The 21,624-nt window shown below is 38.1% G+C and overlaps 1 protein-coding gene across 4 annotated transcripts in view; it reads left to right on the top strand.

Annotated features, from left to right (window-relative positions):
- Positions 1–21,624, top strand: part of FHIP1A (FHF complex subunit HOOK interacting protein 1A) — a 235,332-nt gene that overhangs the window by 77,826 nt on the left and 135,882 nt on the right. For 2 of the 4 annotated variants that reach the window (XM_055336256.1, XM_055336259.1), the window contains exon 3: positions 7,493–7,570. The exons of 1 other annotated variant lie outside the window; for it this stretch is intronic. The gene's annotated coding sequence lies outside the window, so the exon portion shown is untranslated. Of the gene's footprint in view, positions 1–7,492; positions 7,571–7,857; positions 7,904–21,624 lie in introns of all 4 variants that reach the window. One more of the 4 variants, XM_055336257.1, reaches the window with a different exon arrangement.

The following is a 21,624-nucleotide window of genomic DNA, read 5'->3' as shown; positions in this document are numbered from 1 at the left end:
GCATTATTCTTCCCTGTAGTAAATCTGATTCTGACACTCCTGCACTCACCAGCCTAACCCCTCCGTGATCATTCAGCTAGTGTTGGATGAATCCTCTATTATTCCACTTCGCTGTTGAGTAAGCCCCAGCAGTTCTAAGAAATTTGAAGAACCCTTAAACATTTGAAGAATCTCACCATAGGGCAGAGAGTTCGAAAGGTGCAGGTAATATCTGGATGGTGCTTGACATTTGGAGAGTTAGAAAACAAAAGATAAATGATGTCTTTGTTTTTGTCTCTCTTGGTCCTTAATTTCTATTTATAGCAATAAAAGAACATTAAAAAAAAACCCTCAGAGTCTAGTCTGGCACAGAAAGAGTTGGCATCTGTAATTTTGGTGGTTCCTAGGAAGAGTGTTTTCCTCACTTCCACTCCAATCCTGTGCTGTAGCCTAGTAGATTGTTGATACTCCCCACATTATGGCATGTTTCCTCTTTTTCCTCTGGGCCTTTGTATATGCTCTTCACTCCACCTGGAATACTCTTCCCTCAGTGCTCCATTTGCCTGGCTGACACTACCATTTCCATTTTCAAGTCTCAGCTTAAATTACAGATCATTTGGAAAGCCACCTCTGATCTCTTTTACCATTTAACAGTTTGAGTTAAACACTTCTTATCTGCTCCTGTAGCATACCATTCCTTCCCTACCATGTGGTTCATCAGACGGTGTTTTAATTGTCTGTTCAGTTGCTTCTTTTAGACTGTAAGACACATTTTTTACTTCTGTGTTTCCATTTCACAGTGTAGTTCTTCAGTAGATATTGATTGTGGGCAAGAGTAAACAAGTATTTAAATGAGCTAATTGATCCCTGCCAGTTCCATCTGCTTACCTTTTTAAATATAACTCTAGAAGTTGATATATCAGTTAGGGTTATGTTCACCTATAAGTAACTACCAGCATTAGTGACTCAAACAAATTAGGGGGTTATTTTTCTTCTACATAAGGTAAGTCCAGCAGTAGGCTGTCCAGGCTTAAAGTAGTTTCTTAATTATCAGAGACTTAGGTCCTTCTGTCTTTTTGTTTCACTCTCCTGTGTGTGATCCTTGCCCCCATGTTGCCATCTCCAGGTGGGTATCAGAAGTCTTGCTATCCGTAGGTCCTCATTCTAGGAAAGAAGGGAAAGGTCAAAATGCAAGAGGGAGCTTGCCAGCAGTCTGCCTCTTGCCCCCGCCTCCTTTAGGGGCTTTCCTGAAAGGCCTTCCATGGATTTACCCTTATACTCATTGGTCGGATGGTATCACAGTATCACCTTTGGCTGCAAGGGAAGCTAGGAGATAAGAGTTTTTGCCTCAGATCTTGATTACTTGCTTATAAAATTTGGATTCTGTTAATAAGAAAGCAGAGAAGGAGAAAGGGGTACCTGGGTGGCTCAGTTGGTCAAGCATTGGACTCTCTTTTTGGCTCAGGTCATGATCTCAGGGTTCTGAGATTGAGCTCTGGATGGGGCTCCTCACTCGGCACAGAGTCTGCTTGTCCCTCTCCCTCCTTCTCTGTCCATTCCCCTTGCCCCTTCCCTGCAAGTGTGCTCTCTCTCGGTCTCGCTGTCTCTCTCAAACAAAATTTTTTTTAAAAATGAGGAAAGAGAATTAGCAATCTTTTGAGATACTTTGTGAGATTTAACTCACCTGTAACATCTGAACTATTACTTTTTCTGGGTATTTGCACTTAATGACTTGAGAATACCTTTTAAAGTCTCATAGAGATGTGTCCCTATTTTTTGTTGGGAGAAGAATATTTAAGCAAAAGATTTGGCAAGGGATATTAAGAAGTAAGGAATTTCTATCTTTAATCTCCTTCTCTTCACTTTTCTATTAATCTATAATCTAAATTCTATAAATTGGATAATTTTGATAAATTAATGATGTGGGAAAATTCTCAGGATATAATATTAAAGGGAAAGAGCAGGAATCAAGATTTGATCCCAAGTCATTAAGTTCATTTTTAAAAAAGTCTGGTTTGGGATGTCTGGGTGGCTCAGTGGTTGAGCATCTGCCTTTGGCTCAGGTCTGATCCCGGGGTTGTGGTATTGAGTTTTGCATTGGGCTTTCTGTGGGGAGCCTGCTTCTCCTTCTGCCTAGGTCTCTGCCTCTCTCATGAATAAATAAATAAAATCTTTTTAAAAAATCCAATTTTAACAGTTGTCTTTCATTCCACTTCAAGGATGTTCCATTTATATTTAATCCTTCTCTTATTTTTGAATACAGCTTGTTTTAATTTTTCACTATTAGAAATACTCTTTGAAAAAAAAAAGGAAATACTCTTTGATGAAAGACTTAGGACATTTGTAATAGATTTCTGAGAGATTTCTTGTAGATTTATAGAAGAATGAACAGAAGAGTTTAAAGATATAGATCTTTCATTTGTTGATATTTGTTGCCAATTCTTTTGCCAAATGTGCACATACTTATGCTTCTGATTTTGTAAAATTTATGAAATTATTAGAAAGAATAGGAAAAAGACTAGAAGGAAAGACATTAAAGCTTTAAAAATAGTTTATCTCTTGTGCTTTCAGTGACTTTTACTATCTTTATGTTTCTTATACTTTCTTTGCAATGACAACATCTTGTTTTTATGATTTTAAAAAGGAATTCAGTTGAATATAAAGAATATGTCTTCTCTTGATGATCAACTGCTGCTTTGCTATTTAGGGTCTCAGCATCAAAGGTGAAGTTGTATATTGATGTTTTAATCAAAGAAGAGTAAACAATGGCAGATGTATACTATAGAGTTTGTGGTTTACATATTAGACATGTTTTTCTAAATGTATTTTTTTAAAGATAGCTAGCTAGCTATATTTATTTATTTATTTATTATTTGTTTATTTATTTATGAGAGAGAGAGAGAGAGAGAGATAGTGAGTGAGAGGGAGCATTAGCAGGCCAGGGGAGAGGGAGAAGCAGGCATCCTGCCAAACAGGAAGCCCAACTCAGGACTCAGTACCAGGGCCCTGAGTTAATGACCCGAGCCACAGGGAGATGCTTAAACGACTGAGCCATCCAGGCACCCCCTCTAAATTTGTTTAGAGATCCTTTCTCTATTTTTTTTTATTATTTTTATAAATTAATTTTTATTGGTGTTCAATTTACCAACATACAGAATAACACCCAGTGCTCATCCCGTCAAGTGTCCCCCTCCGTGCCCGTCACCCATTCACCCCCACCCCCCGCCCTCCTCCCCTTTCCTTTCTCTATTTTTCCTAATAATTTAGACCTTACTTAATGAAAACTAGTAAATTGAGAAAACAGAAGTTGCTGGGTCTTTTTATTTTCCCCTGTGGCATTGTTGTAGTTGTTAAAAACAAAAGTGCCACAAAACTTAAATTCTCACATTTAGTAGCTGGATTGGAGTATAACTTGTGTGTAGTCCTAGGGTCCTTTTGAACTTGTCATGATTTCCAGGGCAATTCTATTAGTATATGAGTATATGTTTGTTTCTAGAGGCAAAAATGAGAGGATTGTGGAACATATGGGTTCATGTGAGTGACCCATAAGCAAATAAGGTGTCCCAGTGACCTCTTTCATATTCACAGACTCTGTAGCAAGGAATAAATTAATTTTAGAGGTGCATTCCAGAATGTTAGATAAGAAGAGGGTGTATGAAAAACATGTTAAATGCAAATCAAAGTAGTGTCAGTTAAAAAACAACAAGAACAAACCTCCAAATCAACACTATGTGGTTGGGGATTTGGGGACCTAGGAATAGATTATGTTTGGTGGGGAAAGAGCAGATTTGTGGGAATGTTTTTTGGATGGCTTTCTACAGACTGTTGAGAATGAGCATAATTTTCTAATGTAAAAACAGTCTGTGGGCTGCTAAAGATTTTGCTCCTAATTCTCTTTCCCTCAATTGAGAAAATAATGTTAATTATTTTATATTCATACTTTTAAGTAAATTGATATTTTATTAAATATAATACTACCTATATGTATTTGAAAAGGTAATAGTTAAAGTAGAGTTTGGCATACAGTGGCCCTTGGACCAAATCTGGCCTGCTACCTGTTTTTGGTTTTGTTTTTTTAAATAATCTACCTGCTGAGAATAGTTTACGTGTTTTTAAATGGTTGGGGAAAAAAAAAAAAGAGGGGATGCCTGGGTGGCTCAGTCGATTAAGTGTCCAACTCTTGATTTCAGCTCAGATCAGGATCTCAGGCATGTGAGACTGAACCCCCATTCGGGTTCTGTGCTGGGCATGGAGCCTGCTTAAGATTCTCTCTCTCCCTCTATACCTGCACGCCCCCACCCCATCATGCACACTCTTTCTCTCTTCAAAAAAAAAAAAAACCACATGAAAACAGGATTTTGTATAAAAAGCAGTTGACCCATGAACAATGTAGGGGGTTAGGGGCACAGATCTCTCTGCTCAGGATTTTCTAACCCATGGGTAACTTTTGACTCCCTGAAACTTTAACTACTAATAGCCGCCTATTGACCGGAAGCCTTACTGATAACATAAACAGATGATTAGCACACATTTTGTATGTTATATGTATTATATACTGTGTTCTTAAAGTAAGAGAAAAGAAACTGTTATTAAGAAACGATAAGGAAGGGAAAATACAGTCATAGTGCTATATTTATTGGAAAAGAAAGCCACATATAAGTTGACCCATGTAGTTCAAACCTATGTTGTTCAAGAATCAACTGTGTATGTATCCTATAGGGCCTAAAATATTTATATTTAATATAAACAGCCAACCCTTGGTCTAAAGCAGTAGTTTCAACCAGAGGCAGTTTTGCCACCAGGGGACATTTGGCAATGTCCTAAGACATTTTTGGTGGTCACAACTATGGGGGGTGTGGATGCTATTGGCAAATAGTGAGTAGAGGCCAGAGATGTTGCTAAACATCCTACAATGCACAGAATGGTCCCTCAAGACAAAGGATTGACTGATCCAAAATGTTGACAAAGACACTCTTCTTGCCTAAACTTTAGTTAGGCTCCTCTGAGCCTTCTTGTTGACTAGGTCTCCACCTTGCTTGTCTCCAAGCCTGTTCTTGGCCTGCCTAAGTCATTTTTGGCAAGAATTCTGCTGAGTCAGTTTAGTGAAAATTCCCCCGTCCTTAATATCTGATCACCCCTGATTCCTGATCAAATTCCATACCCCCCCACCCCTGATATCTAATCACTCTGATCTGTGTTCAGCAAGAAAGAATCCTGTTAGATCAGTTTAGTAAGAATCCTCCATCCTTGATATCTTGTCTTAGTAATTTCCCATCTGCTGAATCCCTCACTCTGCTTGTGGGTTGATAGAAATTCCCACTTGTCTTTTCTGAATTTGGGGTTGACCCTGATTTCTCTCTCCCTTTTTTTTTTTAAGATTTTATTTATTTATTTATTTATTTATTTATTTATTTATTATTTATTTATTTATTTATTTATTTATTTATTTATTTATTTATGAGAGAGAGAGAGAGAGAGAGAGAGAGAGAGAGAGAGAGAGAGGCCGAAACACAGGCAGAGGGAGAAGCAGGCTCCATGCAGGGAGCCTGACATGGGACTGGATCCCAGGCCTCCAGGGTCACGCCCTGGGCCGAAGGTGGCGCTAAACCGCCAAGCCATCGGGGCTGCCCTGATTTCTCTCTCCTATTTCTATTACCCTGAAACCTTTTGTCATAGTCCTGAGTAAAATCTTCCTTACTGGTTTGCCATGTATCAGAATATTTTCTCTTTAACAATATCAGTAGTCTTGAGGTTTAGAAACCCTGGGCTACAGTAGTGTTTGGTATATATATGAATTTAGAGACCACCTCTGCAGAATGATTGCAGCAAGCCCCTTTTTCCGTGGGATTCCTGTTTTATAGGGAGGAAGGACCTACCAGAATTTAGGGAATAGTTGCTTCAGGACTTGGAAGAGTCCAGTTGTAAAGATATTTTACCCCAACCTCATTTCCAGCAAAGAAGAGGGCAGTCTGGATAGGCATGGCCATGTTGTTTGGCCTTGGCTCTATTCCTTGAGTATCCTTGAGAATGAAATAAGGTTGACTCGGTCTAGGGGGATTTCACTATTTACTTCTCTTTGTCTTCAGTATTTTTCTACACATTGGAATCTTCATGAAAAGATAAAACCTTGTAATCTTCAACTCAAAGTAAAATGCTAAAAAGCAAATGTATGAACTTAAAACAGGTTTAGAAAACTATTAAGCAGTAAGTAGAAGTGATTATTATATCCTTCCTGGTTCTCATTGAGAGGTGTAGATGAAGAGAACAACAGTGCATAGAGGGTCTGAAGATGTGTTTCTGTATTGGGGCAGAAGTTATGAAGATTTCTAACCTCCTTTGGTGAGTGCAAGGCCAGGGAAAGTGAAAGACTGTAACTTGACCGTTTCTGTATATATGAGTCCCAGTCCCCGTTTTCTTTTGTTTATTCCTTAAGAACTGGAGTCCTGGCACCTGTTCTATCCATGTGGCTTTGCTGCCTTCTCTGGGTGGAAATCCTGGGTCCTGTGGCTTACCTACTGATTTGAACTTCTCTCTTTTCTGCATGAAGCCAGTTCTTCCCAGTACAAGTCCAGCCAGCTGAATGGAACCTGTCCAGCTGATGGTTCAGATTATTCTACATCTTTCATTTTCTTTAACAACCTCATTTTCCTTGACCATGTTATTTCTGACTGGGTTTTGATATATGACTTCATAAAGTAAGTGTAGTTATAAAATGGCCACAAAGCCCTGATGCATGCCAATTAGAAATACATGCATTTCCCTCCATTCTCCACCCAGATTCTAATTCCCTCTCCCCATTTTCTTCTGGAAATCTTTCATTTTGATGATTGGAAGTCACAGAGCAAACCCTGCTACTGTTTATAGGTCTTTAGCTATAAAGAAGAATCTTTATGTAGAGACTTTATGGATACTATCAGGACATTATCAGAGACTGTTTTAATGACTTGTAATTGCCAACAGAGAAGATGTCCAGGAGGACACGGGTAACCTTTAAAATTTGTGCAGAGAGAAGAGGGAAGCATATAGAGATTGCTGATTAGCATCCTCGTGGACTTTGTGCCACTCTTTATTTTTTCTGGGCCCCACGAGGACCATTTTGATGTGCTAGCAACTCGGTAAAAGAAGGCAATCATCAGGTAAATCGTGAGACAGAACCTCCTCATTTTTATTTGTTGTTAATAGATGTAGAAAAATCTCCTTTTTCCCCCTGGACTAGATCAAGATCAGTTATTCTCTTCACATAAAATCTACCTATTAAAAAAATTAAATCTGCTAATCTATCCGAAGAAATGCTGTGTAATCTAATCTGAAGATACTGACTTTGGAGACAGCCTGCCTGGGTTCAATCGGCTCTGCTCCTTGTCACCTGGCGCAAGTCACTTCCTCTCTCCCTGCCTCAGTTTCCTTGGCTGTGAGATAGGGAGAATAATAGTATGCCTATCCCACAGGGTTGTTCTAAGGACTATTCAGACATAGCTCGTTTAATTGTGCTTCATTTTATTGCTCTTCACAGGTAACTGTGTTACTTACAAATTGAAGGTTTGTGGCAACCTTGCCAGCAAGCAAGTCTGTCAGCACCATTTTTCCAAAGGTATTTGGTCACTTCATATCTCTGTGTCCCATTTTGTAATTCTCCCAGTATTTCAGACTTTCTCATTATTTGTTACAATGATCTGTGATCAGTGATGATGACCCACTGGAAGCTCAAATGATGGTTAGCATTTTTTAGTAATAAAGTATTTTTAAATTAAGATATGCACATTGATTCTTTTAGATGTAATGCTATTGCACACTTAAAATACTACAGTATACTGTAAACATAACTTTTATATGCACTGGGAAACCAAAAAGTTCATTTGACTCGCTTTATTGTGACAGAAACTTGAATGCAGTGGTTTGGAACTGAACCCACAACGTTCCTGAGGTATGCCTTTATTAGTTTATATGTAAGGTAACTTAAAACCGTGCAGGCCACATTGTACATGCTATTGAAGCCTTAGCTATTATTAGTAGTATTTATTGTGGTCTTGGAATTAATGACTTCATCCAGTCAAATACATTTTTAGGGAATTCAAAGGAAAATATGTTTTTTTTTTCTTTTTTTTTTGGAAAATATGTTTAGAAAGAAAAGTATAAGCATTCTTCTTTGAAATACCTTAAATCAGAGAAACTTAAATGAAACAGTTGGTAGTGTTAAATTGTATATTTTTCAAATAAGTTACTCACCATAGATATAGTAATGTATAGCTTTTACGTTTAAGGTATCTTTAGCGGACCAAAGCTGCTGAGGTACTGAAAAGTACTGCGGCTGCCCCCTGGGTGTTTGTTATGGATATTGGTTCAAATGGCACTTGGTTAAATAAGTATCTCTGTGCAAATATTGATTTTCTGAAGCACATAGGAATGAAGATTCATATGGAGTTTAGTTTTAGAAGGGATAGCAAAATATGTGAAATTTGAATCTGGGTGATACTACCAGCAATAAAGGCAGTAAAAACACACAGATTTAGGGCATTGACAGAATAAATTGGCTACTTATGGAGGGCATAATTTTTCCTTCATTTTGTTCAGGAGATAGGAGTTCAGAAGATTAGACATTTTTATAAGTATAGTTATTTTATTTGGATGTACAGAAATATTTGCAAATGAAATTTGCTTTCCTAAAACACCGCAGGAAATTCCTGAGCTTTTATCTTTGTATCTTATGGCACTAGCCTAAATTTTTTTTTTAATATGTGTTTACAATCAAGTACACCTGTGTTAATAGGTGTTGTACATATATAGAAAAGGATGTAATTATGGTATAGGAAACAAATTTAGGAGATTACAGATTTATTTTTTCAATTGAAAATATATCTCCTGTCTCTGAAAATGGTTTTTTTTAGGCATACCAGAAAATCTGAGCAGCATTCTGCTAGTTGTTTTTTTTTCTTTTTTTTTTTAAAGGATGAGACAGATGCTCCATTGATTCTCCGATATGGTTATTTATGTGGCTGGTTTTCTACACGAAGGGAAAAAAAAGTTTGATTAATTACCATTAACTGTGACATATCCCGTGGGTAATGAATTTCTTTTGTGTGTATCTGTTTCTTCCCTTTTTCAAATAAATTGGTGGCTATGTAATAGGTTCCGGTAAAGCAGTCTGCCAGAATGCTTAGTGGAAGATAAATGCAGTTTCTGCAAAAGCATAGGATGGCAGTGTTGTCAAGTACTTAGGTGGTGCCTGAGAGGTGCGGTGCCTGCTACTGTCTGTAGGATCTGATTCTTTAAGTCATTTTTCTGGGAGTTTGTTAAGGTCCTGGAGGTGCCTGAGCATCCTCTGGGTGCCTGCTTAGGCCGGGAGCTATAGTCTATTGCCATGAATAACACGGTGAATTTGACGCCGATCCAAGAGCCAACCTGTGGCTCTGATTTTGGTAACTCCTGCCGTTGACCTTTGTCATTCGGAGTATCATTGTTGCTGTTCATTCAGTTAGTGCTTTCTAATTTGGAGTAATGATATAATTTGATGTGGTTGTGCACATTTTTTCTCATTCGATTTATTACTATACAGTAGATAGGCAGGTGTCAATTATGATAAAGTATGATTCAGTGATTTGCCCAATGATGTTAAATAGCATGTGACAGATTGAATCTCATACCCAGGCCTTCTGAGCCCAAGCTTGTTGCTCATCCTTCTGCACCACATGCTTTTTTATAGATTGTTGAACTTGATTTGCTAATATTGTGTTGAGGATTTTTGTATCTCTATTCATTAGAGATACTGGTCTACAGTTTTTCTTTCTTGTAATGTCTTTGTCTGGTTTTTAATACTAGAATGGGTTAGGAAGTATTCTCTACTTTTATTTTCTGGAAGAGATTATAGAGAATTTATATAATTTCTTCCTTAAATGTTTGGTAGAATCCACCAGCGAACCCATCTGGGCCTGGCGTATCTATTTTGGAAGATAATTATTATTTTTTTTGGAAGATTATTGATTCAATTTCTTTAATGGATATAGGCCTATTCAGACAATCTATTTCTCTTTGAGTTTTGGTTAGATTGTGTCTTTCAGGATCTTGGTCCATTTCATCTAGGTTATTCCATCTGTGGACCTAGTTCACAGTATTCCTTTATTATCCTCAATGTCCTGGGATCAGTAATGATGACCCCTTTTTCATTCTAATGTCACTAATCTGTGTCCTCTTTTTTCTTAATCTGGCTAAGAGTTTCTGAATTTTTGAAATGTCAGTAAGGAACCAGCTTTTTTTTCTTTTTAAGATTTTATTTATTCATGAGAGACAGAAAGAGAGAGAGAGAGACGCAGAGACACAGAGGGAGGAGCAGGCTCCATGCAGGGAGCCTGACATGGGACTCAATCCTGGGTCTTCAGGATCACGCCCTGGGCTGAAGGTGGTGCTAAACCACTGAGCCACCCGGGCTGCCCCCAGCTTTTGATTTCATTAATTTTCTCTGTTGATTCTCTGTTTCTTTTTAAAGATTTTATTTATTTATTCATGAGGGACATACAGAGAGAGGCAGAGACATTGAGGGAGAAGCAGACTCCCTACAGGGAGCCTGATGTGGGACTGAATTGCAGGATCCCAGGATCACAACCTGAGCCAAAGGCAGTTGCTCAACCACTAAGCTACCCCAGCGTCCCTAGAAGTGTTGTTTAATCTCATCACGTTCTTTTTTTGTTCTTCAGCACTATTGTACATCTCTTAAGATACAGCTTGAGATGATTGTGCCCATTGATTAAAAAGTTGTACACATTGAGCAGAATTCTAATGGTGATGCAGGAAGCGGGGTTGGAAAGGGAGAAAGGAAAGAAGTAATGACCATTGAATTATTCTTTCTTTGGTTAACTTTGCTTATTTTCAAAATGAATTTGTAGCTGACAATAAAACCATTATAAGGATAAAAGTATATGATAAAATGGAGAAGTCAGTTAGTTATACCAGAGACTAGTTCTCTTACAAGTATTAGTAATTTCCCCCAGTCTGGGCAGTAGATAACCTTAGATTAAAGTTTCTCATAAGTGCTGTCATTTCAAATGATGGATTGAAAAATGAGGTATCTTATAAGGAAAGTTAAAGAATTTGGGGATCCCTGGGTGGCTCAGCAATCCTGGAGTCCTGGGATCGAGTCCCACGTCGGGCTCCCGGCATGGAGCCTGCTTCTCCCTCCGCCTGTGTCTCTGCCTCACTCTCTCTCTATGTCTATCATAAATAAATAAATCTTAAAAAAAAAGAGGAAAGTTAAAGAATTTATCTTAAATATTATTACTCAAATGGAGGGTCTGCATAGAAGGGGATTGCAGTTATATGTACAGATAGATTTGCTCCATCCTTCCTCCCTCCCTCCCTCCTTTCTTTCCTTTCTTCCTTGATTGCTTACTTTCCATACAGATCGGTAACATGACACTCGTTTTCCTATTATTTATATTCCACTTTGTCCTTAAAAAAATGGGTGTTTAGTAGAAATAGGATACAAAAGAAAGATAAAATTGTGAAGGTGAAAGTCAGGGACCACTACAAGTTGAAGCCCATAGAAGTGCATGAACCAGTACTCCTATTATAGAATATGGACCATAAATTCACATCTGAGCTTCCTGGGTACAGCTGGCTCAACTTAAGGGGTGCCACAAGTTGAAACACAACATTGATTTAAGAGCAAGTGTCCTGCCAGGGCTGAGCCTCTCTGAGACCCAAGTTGGCTGGGGGTCCAGAGTGTTTGCAGGCCTGAGCTACAGGAGTTTGAGGACCTTCACCACAGTCTTCTGCCATCAGCGTGCTGGTGGTGTTTGCTTTTTCTCATTTCTCTTTTTTTTCTCCTGGTTCAGACACTTGAGAAGATCTAAAGACTTGCTGCCTACTCTGGAGATTTGTCAGAAGGTGATATGAGTGGAGCAGTTTCCCTTAAACACCTCTAGTGCAATCATGTCAAGCAACACAGTGTCTATAAAGTTTAAAAACCTACTATTTATCCAGGAACCTTTTTAGGAATGGAGGCCTGAGTGGAAATACGCTGTGGGTTCATGTGAAGAGGGTACTGTGTGACAGGGAAGCCAGCATCCTATGAACATTTTTCCAATGGCTACAATAATGATTTTCACTCAGCGAGTACTTGTAATGTTACTCAGTTCAAGCCAAATACATAATGCCAGAGTACAATTTAGTAGAAGTGATTCTATTGGGTGATTAAAGCAGTGAAGTTGAAGTATGAAGCTCTGATGCTTAGGGTTGATTTAGGGCCATAATTTAAACACAGTAGAAGTTTTTTTCTTCTTTAAATTGAGGTGAAATTCACACAACATGCAGTTTACCATTTCAAAGCATATGATTTGGTGGCATTTAGAATATTCACAGTGTTGTGGACCACCACCTAGAGTTTAAAAGTATTCATCACCCCAGAAGAACACATCATAACTATTATGTAATCAGCCCCATTCCCTCTTCTCTCCCTGGCAACCACAGATCTGCTTTGTGTGTGGGGGATCTGTCTGTTCTGGATATTTTGCATGAAATAAAACATACAACAAATGACCTTTTGTGCCTTGCTTCTTTCATTTAGCATAGTGTTTTTGAATCACATTCAAATTATAGGATGTGTCGGTACTCCTTTCCTTTTTATGGCTCAATAATATTCCATTGTATATACATATCACAGTTTGTTTATCCATTCATATGTTCCTAGATATTTGGGATGTTTTTACCTTTTAGCTATTGTGAATTGTGCTGCTGTAAGCATTTGTGAACAAGTATTTGAGTACCTGTTTTTTTTTTTTTTTTTTTAAATTTTTTTTTTTTTTTTTTTTTTTATGATAGTCACACAGAGAGAGAGAGAGAGAGAGGCAGAGACACAGGCAGAGGGAGAAGCAGGCTCCATGCACCGGGAGCCCGACGTGGGATTCGATCCCGGGTCTCCAGGATCGCGCCCTGGGCCAAAGGCAGGCGCCAAACCGCTGCGCCACCCAGGGATCCCGAGTACCTGTTTTTTAAATTCTTTTGGATATATACCTAAGAGTGCAATTGCTAGGTTATATGGTAATTCTATTTTACCCTTTGAGGAACCACAGATCTCTTTTTACATTTCCCAGTGGAATTTATGAGGGTTTCCATTTCTCCACATCCTCAACAGCACTTATTATTTTCTGTGTTTTTTTTTTAATTTAAATCTTTTTATTATAACTATCCTGGTGAGTGTGGAATGGCATCTTGATGTAGTTCCCATATGTGTTTCCTTGATAACCAATGATGTTGGACATCTTTTTCATATGCTAATTGACCAGTTGTATATCTACTTTTAAGAAATATCTCTTCAGGATCCTTTACCCATTTTCAAATTGGGCTGTTTGTCCTTTTGTCAAGTTTTAAGAGTTCTTTACATTTTTTGAATATGAAACCCTTATCCAGTTCTCAACTGGATGTCCAGTTCTCAACAAAAAATTACAAAACATACAAAGAAACAGCAAAGTATGACCTATTTATAGGAAGAAAAAAATTGACAGAGACCACCCACAAGGAAGCCCAGACATTAGACTTATTAGGCAAAGACTTTACATTAACTGTGTTAAACATGCTGGGAGAGTGGAAAGAAATAGATAAATATAACTAAAGGAAATCAGGAGAGTGATGTATGACCAAGTAGGGAATATCAATACAGAGATAGGAATTGTAAAAAGGAATGAAATAAATATTCTGGAGCTGAAAGTTACAATAGCTGAAATGAAAAAAAAAATCACTACAAGAATTAGAAGATTTGAACAGAAGAAAGAATCAGCAAATGTGAAGATATGGCTCTAGTCTGAGAATCAGAAAGTGAAGCAGTAGCAGCAGCAGCAGCAACAGTGCCTCAGGGACCTACAGAACACCATCAAGCTTAGCAATATATGCATTATTGGGAATCCTAAAAGAAGAGAGAAAGAAAGGGGCAGAAAGATTATTTGTAGAAATAAATGCCTGAAAACTTTCCAAAATTTATGAAAGGTGTGATTGTATACATCCAAGAAGCTCCAAAAACTCAAAGTAGGGTAGATCCAAAGAGATCCACATCTAGACACATTATAATCAAACTGTTGGAAGACAAAGACAAAGAGAGAACTTGGTACACCACAAGAGAAAATTAACTAGTCACAAACAAGGGGTCCTCAGTAAGATGAACAGCCAATTTCTCACCAAGACCATAGAGGCCATGGGAGGGTACATTTTAAGTGTTGAAAGAAAAAAAATTGTTATCCAATAGTTCTGTATTTGGCAAAACTATCCTTCAAGAATGAGGGTGAAATGAAGGGATTCTCAGATAAACAACAGCTAAGGGAGTTCATTGCTAGTAGACCAGCCCTGCAAGGAATGCTAAAGAGAGTCCTTCAGGCTGAAATGAAAGGACACTAGATGGTAATGTGAAACCATATGAAGAAATAAAGATCACTGATAAAGATAACTATAGGTAAATATAAAACTAGTATTATTGTAATTTTAGTTTGTAATCTCTTTGTCTTTCCCATATGATTTAAAAGACTGTGGATCCCTGGGTGGCTCAGCGGTTTGGCACTTGCCTTTGGCCCAGGGCGTGATCCTGGAGTCCCGGGATCGAGTCCTGTGTCGGGCTCCCGGCATGGAGCCTGCTTCTCCCTCCTTCTGTGTCTCTGTCTCTGTCTCTCTCTCTCTCTCTCTGTCTATCATAAATAAATAAATAAATAGATAAATCTTTAAAAAAATAAAAAAATAAAAGACTGATGTCTAAAACAATGATTATAAACCTATGTTAACAGATGTGCAATATATAAAGATGTAATTTGACAATAACAACATAAAGGGACTAGAAATAGATATAATGCATGTTATTGAAGCTAAGTTATCAAATCAAATAGGTTTGTTATAAGCTGAGGATAGTAACTGTAATACCCAGTGTAACCACTAAGTAATCAATATAATATACCACGTTAATAGAACAAAGGGAAAAAAACCACGTAATCATCTCTAGAGATGCAGAAAGAGTGTTTTACAATATTCAACACTATTTCATAACAAAAAGACTCAGAAAACTAGGAGAAGGGAACATGATAAAGGCATGACAAAGGCATTTATAAAAAATCCCTAGCTAACATCATACTTGGTGGTAAAGGACTGAAGGCTTTCTCCCTGAGATCAGGAACAGGACAAGGATGTCTGCTTTCACCGTTATTATTCAACATTTTTACTGGAAGTCCTAATCAGAGCATTCAGGCTAGGAAGAAAAATAAAGAGTGTCTAAATTGGAAAGGAGGAAATAAACTATTTCTACTCTTGCAGATGATGTCATTCCATATATAGAAAACCCCAAAGAATGCATACACACATACACAAAAACTGCTTGAACTAACAGATATTCAGCAGAATTACAGGGTATAGGATCAATACACAAAAAATCAGTTGTGTTTCTGCACCAGCAATGAACAATTCTAAAAGGAAGTAAAGAAAGCAAAAAAATAAAATAGGAATAAATTTAAGGAGGTGAAAGACTGATACACTGGAAACTATAAAATATTGCTGAAGCAAATTAAAACCTGAATAAATGGAAAGACCTCCATTTTTATTGACTGGAAGACTTAATATTGTTAAAATGACAATATTCCTCAAAGTCACCTACAGATTCAAAGCAATACCTGTCAAAGTAGAAATGGATTTTTCCCCCTAGAAATAGAAAAGCAAATCCTCAGATTCATGTGAAACTTCAAAAGGCCCTGATTAGTTAAACAATCTTGTAACAGAACAAAGTCTGAGGACTTATACTTGCTGATTTAAAAAGTTACTACAATACTAGTAATCAAAGCAGTGTGGTACTTGCATCAGGACAGACATTTAGACCAATAGAATAGATTTGAAGATCCAGGAATAAACCCAATCATCTACGGCTAGTTAATTTTCAACGAAGTTCAAAAGACCATTAATTTAGTGGGGATGAGAGAAGAATAGTTTCTTCAACAAATGGTACTGAGACAACTGGATAACCACATGCAAAAGAATGAATATTGAGCTCAATCTGTGGAAATTAACTCAAAAGAATAGGATTTAAATGTTAAAAGTTACAGCTATAAACCTATAAGAAGAAGCTATGGGGTAAATCTTCGTGATCTTGGGTTTTGCAGTAGATTCTTAGGTTTGGCATGAAAAGAATGAGCAGCAAAAGAAAAAGTAAATTGGACTTCATAAAAATGAAACATTTTTTGTTAAATAACATTATTGAGAAAGTGAAAAGACAACCTACAAAATGGGAGAGTATGTTTGTAAGTTGTATGCCTGATAAAGCACAAGTTCACAAGTTTTCTTAATTGACCTTTGCTTCACCATAGTTCAGGATTCAGCTTCTAAGGAAATAGAAAAGCATCGTGACTGCTGTCCACAGCATGCTGAATTACAGTAGCAGCCTGCTGGCTACTTAGATAGACCTGTGCACTTGTACTTCCTCTAGTTGCATTTTATGTTTACCATGAGCCAGCTGTGTGTATGTTTGTGCAAATTTGACTTAATGTATTAATTTAAATATTAGATAAACATGAAAGCAAAAAGAGATCTCTAAGAAAACAAATATTAATGCTTTGGAAAAACTTGATGAGAATAAGTCAAAAATTGCTTTTAAATTGTGTATAAGTGAAACAACTAGATTTTTGTGAAAAAATTGTAGCAACTCCAGGTGGATTCTGCATTCAGATTACTTAGCAAGTACCTTTATTAATTTACATGAAAAAACCCATTGGAAAGGTGTAAGGACACATTATGGAGGTGGTTTATGTAAGAAACAAGGTATGTGTGCAGATTCCTGTACACAAAGAAAACTCCTTGGTCTGTCCTATATATATAGAGATTGGTGAATGAATGTCTATTCATGTTTAAATGAAAATAATATTTATGTAACTTTTATGATTTTTGTCACTTAACCAACTCTTGACAATTAACTGTCTCAATTTTTTTCATCCTGGATGAAGGGGAATTTTTGCTGTATCTGTTACTCCAAATATAGAACACTGCACCTCCAAATCCATTTAACTGCAAGGAATTTTGTTATCCCTCCTAACAGATATCTCTATGGTAGATTTTAGGGCTCATTGACTTGGCAGCTCTCTAGTGCCATCAGTGAACTATCTTTTCCACCATCTTCAATGTGTTTGACTTTGGGTTGCCCCTTTCTAGATTGTGAGGTGGTTGCAATATTATCCAAAAGAAGAAAGAGTTCCGGCTATTCTTCTGTTTTCCTTATAGGAACAAGGAAGCCTACCCCAGAAACTTCATAGCAGACTCCCCCCATGTCTCATTGGCTAGAAGTGGGTCACCTGCCTACTTAAACCAGCCTTAAACCAGCCCTAGCAGGGAGCATGAGAGAATATTATGACTGGCTTAGAATTGAACTGATCCCACTTTAACCCTGAAGGAGGAGTTAACTGTGAATCAGGTGGAATCAGGGTAGATATCCAAACAAAGTTAAATTCTACCAACAACAACAAAAGGCAAAAGTGGCAGTTGGAAAGGTTACATAGGAACAGCAGATCCTTTATGCAGTCTTTCCTGAATGTTAACTTCCTACAACTAAGCTTTTGATAAGAGCTGAACAGTAGAGAATTCAAGATTATTCTCCTTTTTAAAGGAGCATCCAGAGTTGAGCTATTCAATGCTATTGATCAAGAATATATTCATATGCTTCTCCAAGGTCATCTGAGTGAGTGGCAGGTTTCTGTCTCTCTTAAGATGTGTAAGAAGTCTGGGAATCACACTTGAGTAGATGGCCACCTCATCTTTGCATGGAAGAGGTCATTGGTAGACTCCACCAGCTAATGATTATGGTTGTCCTGAATGTTTTTCTCTCATTGCCCTTTTGGTCATAGCAGTCCTTTCCATGTGGAGATTTCTTTCCCACTTTATGTGATTTTGCTAAGGAGAACAATCACGTTGATTCTTGTCTCCATTCCCGCCTCCCATTCCTCACCACAAAAGTAAGCATGATCTGAGGCCTGGCCAATTAGAGATCCCCATCTCATAGGTTGTGACCACTTTCAGGCTACGGTGATGTTTAGGGAAAGGTATATGACCTAATCAGGCAAATAAGAGTTCTCCCCAGGACTTTTGTGGATAAATGAGAGCCTGGAGTTTATTTCCTGGGTGACATGGAAGACACAAAGGAAGGAAGCCATTAGGCAAGGAGATACAAAGATAGGCAGAGATTTGGTAAGGTGTGTGGTAGTGAGTTTCCTGACACTGCTGAGCCCTGACTCCTGCTTTCCTCAGTTCTCAGTGCTATCTAAAATTTCTTCCTGGCTCAATAAGCTTATATGTCCTTTGGCTTAAGCAGACTTGAGATGGGTTTCTATCACGTGTTATTTTAAACATCCCAATTAACACTGATTAAGGAAGAATCTGAGGAGTCTTGCTTTTTCTTAGAATAGTCACCCTAATACCTGGCTTAATGAACCACTGAGGCCCCAGTGTTCCATGGTGAAGGGCACACTCATGTTAAATCTTCCAAAGCTAGATTACTGTTAGTCGTGACCATAGGGAAAAACAATCTCAACTTAGAAATAGTTACTGGCCAATTTTAAGTACTGTAGCTTGTTTCCAATAAATGTTTTAGAATATGTGAGTTGCAGAAGTTTTCCCTAAGACATATTATTCCAGTTAAATGTGTGAAGATATAGACTTAAAACATATTTGGAAAGAAGCACTGAGTGAAATGAATTAGTTTTAGAAGTGTTGACCGTGACTTACTTTTGGTAAGGCTAATTTGATATCAGAAGTTGTCTATCTTGGCTGTTCGTAGTTTGTAGAAACATAACCATATAAGCAGTGTGGAGAATATTCATTTTTAGTTTCTTTATAGCTGGGATCCATGTGCCCAGAGACATTCCTATTGTTCTGAATTCAAAACAAATGAGAGTGGAATTCTAATTAGTAAGGAGAGAGGATGAAAACTGATCTGATGGGAAATCTGAGGACCAAGGGTATGAGGTTAAGATCTGCCGAAAGGTGGTCCATATTGTGGAGAAATCCTGGTGCTGTCACACTAAAACAGGCCTTTGGAACTTAGCATGTCCTGATACACTTGGGAGGAAGCAATGAACTAAATGGAACCTAGAAAGAGTAAGAATGCCAGAAGGATCTAGCATTTTTCTGCCTGTAGGATTGCAGTAGAGTTAGAACTTGTGCTTATTTTCTCAAAGACAAAGAAGGGACAAGTATAGAGAAACGAAATGGACACACAGTCCAATTTCAGAACAAGAATATGAAGTTAATGTAGTAAAACAAATGTTTCAGTATGGCAGTTGCTTAAACTCTGTAACTGTATTGAAAACGTGGGCTGGCATTACTCCCGTAATGACTGTGGGAGATGGGGAAATGACCCAATTCCAGCACTGGCTGGTATGCACCGGTGGATTGTTTTTAGTCTCCTGGCATGCTGTGGATTGACAACAAAATTATATGTTGTTCAAGGCCATTAATAATAAACTGAGTGGCCACAAACAAAAATCTTCTGAATAATTTGGGGTTTCTAAAAATGCAAAACAGTCGAATAATCTCCTGAGCTCCGGACCATCTGCAGACCAATTTCATTTATGTAGAGCTAGATATTGAAAGAATTAGTAGTCAGACTTGAAAAAGCTTTCTTAATAAATTAGGACAGATTATCCTATACCCAAGAGACTGATAGTTTGCCAAGATTTGGTCAGTAACTTTTATTTAAAGGTGTTTTACCATATGGTTTTCTCAGAGAACTAAAGATCAGATTCTAGCACATTTGCATTAATAAATCGCATTCTTAAGTGAGGGGAAACATGGCCTGTATTTTGGGGATAGAATTCAAATAGAGTTCTGGAAAATGGGGGAAAGGAATTGACCTGGGTGGTGAGTGTGTAGAGAGGATGATTTTTTGGGCAGGATAGTTAATAAAATATTTACTATGACTGTAAGGCTCTACTGAGTCTTCCATGACCTTTACCAGGGAAATATTTCCACTAAAACAAAATGCCTATCTTAAAAGAGTGCTGAATTTTGTAACATAAAAATATGAAACCAATTACATAATACGGGAAGAGATTAGAACTATGGCAATAATTTCATAAATTTATTTACAAACCAAGTTTGTTACTTGAGACAGAGGATGAATCTTCTTTTGCAAATGAGAAATTCTCTTGGGTGAGGCTATGTCTCTGCCTCTCCTACCCTTTGCAGTGTGTCTTTTTTGTTGTGGAGGTTCTGTTCACCTAGTTCTCAGAGGAAAATTAATCCATAAGTAGCTGTAAATTTGTTGTGTCCATGGAAGGAGGTGAGTTCAGGGTCGTCTTATGCCAGCATCTCAACACTCTCCCCCTTAATTATTTATCTTCAAAGTTGTAATGACCTACAGAAAAGCTCCCATTGCTCTTACTGCTGCCCCTCTCTCCCTACTCATTAATTTAAACACTTTGAGAACCACAGCATTGAATCTAGAGAGAGAGATGGAGACATTTACAGGGATAGAGGGGGGGCGGGCAGGAGCTGAAAAGGATGATATGGGCTGGTGAGATATATATTATTCAAACAGTGAAGGTAAAGGTTGCTGATCTCTGTGGTGTTGAAGTTAGTGTCTCTTTCCTGAGGCATTTCTGGTGTGCAGGATTCATGAGAAGACAGAGAATATAGAATGAAAACGGGAGGCGTCATTTCAAGGTGAAGACCAGAGGCAGGCCGAGCAGTTAAGCGTGGCCAAGCAGATTTATGAAACGGTTTAGAAGAGGCAACAAGGTGGAGCTAGGGAGATAGAGTAGGGTAGCAGACCCTACTCTAGGATCGCAGAATTTTATGTGGCTTTGTGCTTGGAGTAAGTCAATTTTTATTTAATCTTAGACTGTCTCAGGGAGGTACAATGTTTACAAATGAAGAATAACCTCTTGGGAACTTGAGATCTAGGAAACACTGAGGCAGGCATGGTAATTGAGGAGAGAAAGACTCTTGGGTTCTGCTTTCCCGTGCATCTGGAAGTGTTAAGTGCACTGAGATCTGATTGATGGCTGGCACTGTCTCTTTAGGTTACTGGCTCTGGAATTGTTAGCCTTTTGCCTTGAGGTCGGATCTGGCTGATCTAGAGGTTCCTCATCAGAGCACAGGAACTAAGAATTAGTAAATGGCTGTGTGTGGCCCCAGGCTGGGGCTAGAGGTGAAAGTATGAGGGGTGAGAAAGAACAAGTTGCTTTCAGCTTGCCCTCTCACCTCTCACAATGGTGTGAACAGCAGCACACCATTAGTCCACTGTCCTTGGTTGAACCAAAAATTCAGCAGTGTCCTTGCATAGTAAGGATGTTAGTATCATAATTTGACTTGTTACATTCATAAGGCTTAGAAATATAGGCTAAACAAAAATTGGTATTTTGGAATTGGAACCTTCTGAATCTGGAACCAGATAGGGCCAGTCTCTCAGGATTGTCTGGACCCTGGCAGAGACAGAGCAGAGCCAACAGGCAGCTCAAAGGTCAGAAAAGCCGTTTTCCCTACCTGTCAGGTCATATACTCTTCCTCTCCCCCGCCAGCCTTCCCTAAAAACTTCCTGTAACTTTGAAGGAGTATCCCTCTTAAAACTTCTGCCCCAAGATAAATCCAGGAAACCCTTAAAACAATGATTTTTTTTCTTCCAGTTGGATTTGGATGAAAATCCTCCCT

Source organism: Nyctereutes procyonoides, unplaced genomic scaffold, assembly GCF_905146905.1.
Source record: "Nyctereutes procyonoides isolate TBG_1078 unplaced genomic scaffold, NYPRO_anot_genome, whole genome shotgun sequence".
Taxonomy (NCBI): domain Eukaryota; kingdom Metazoa; phylum Chordata; class Mammalia; order Carnivora; family Canidae; genus Nyctereutes; species Nyctereutes procyonoides.
The sequence above is the reverse complement of the archived record's forward strand: the minus strand, read 5'-3'. Positions and strand labels throughout refer to the sequence as shown.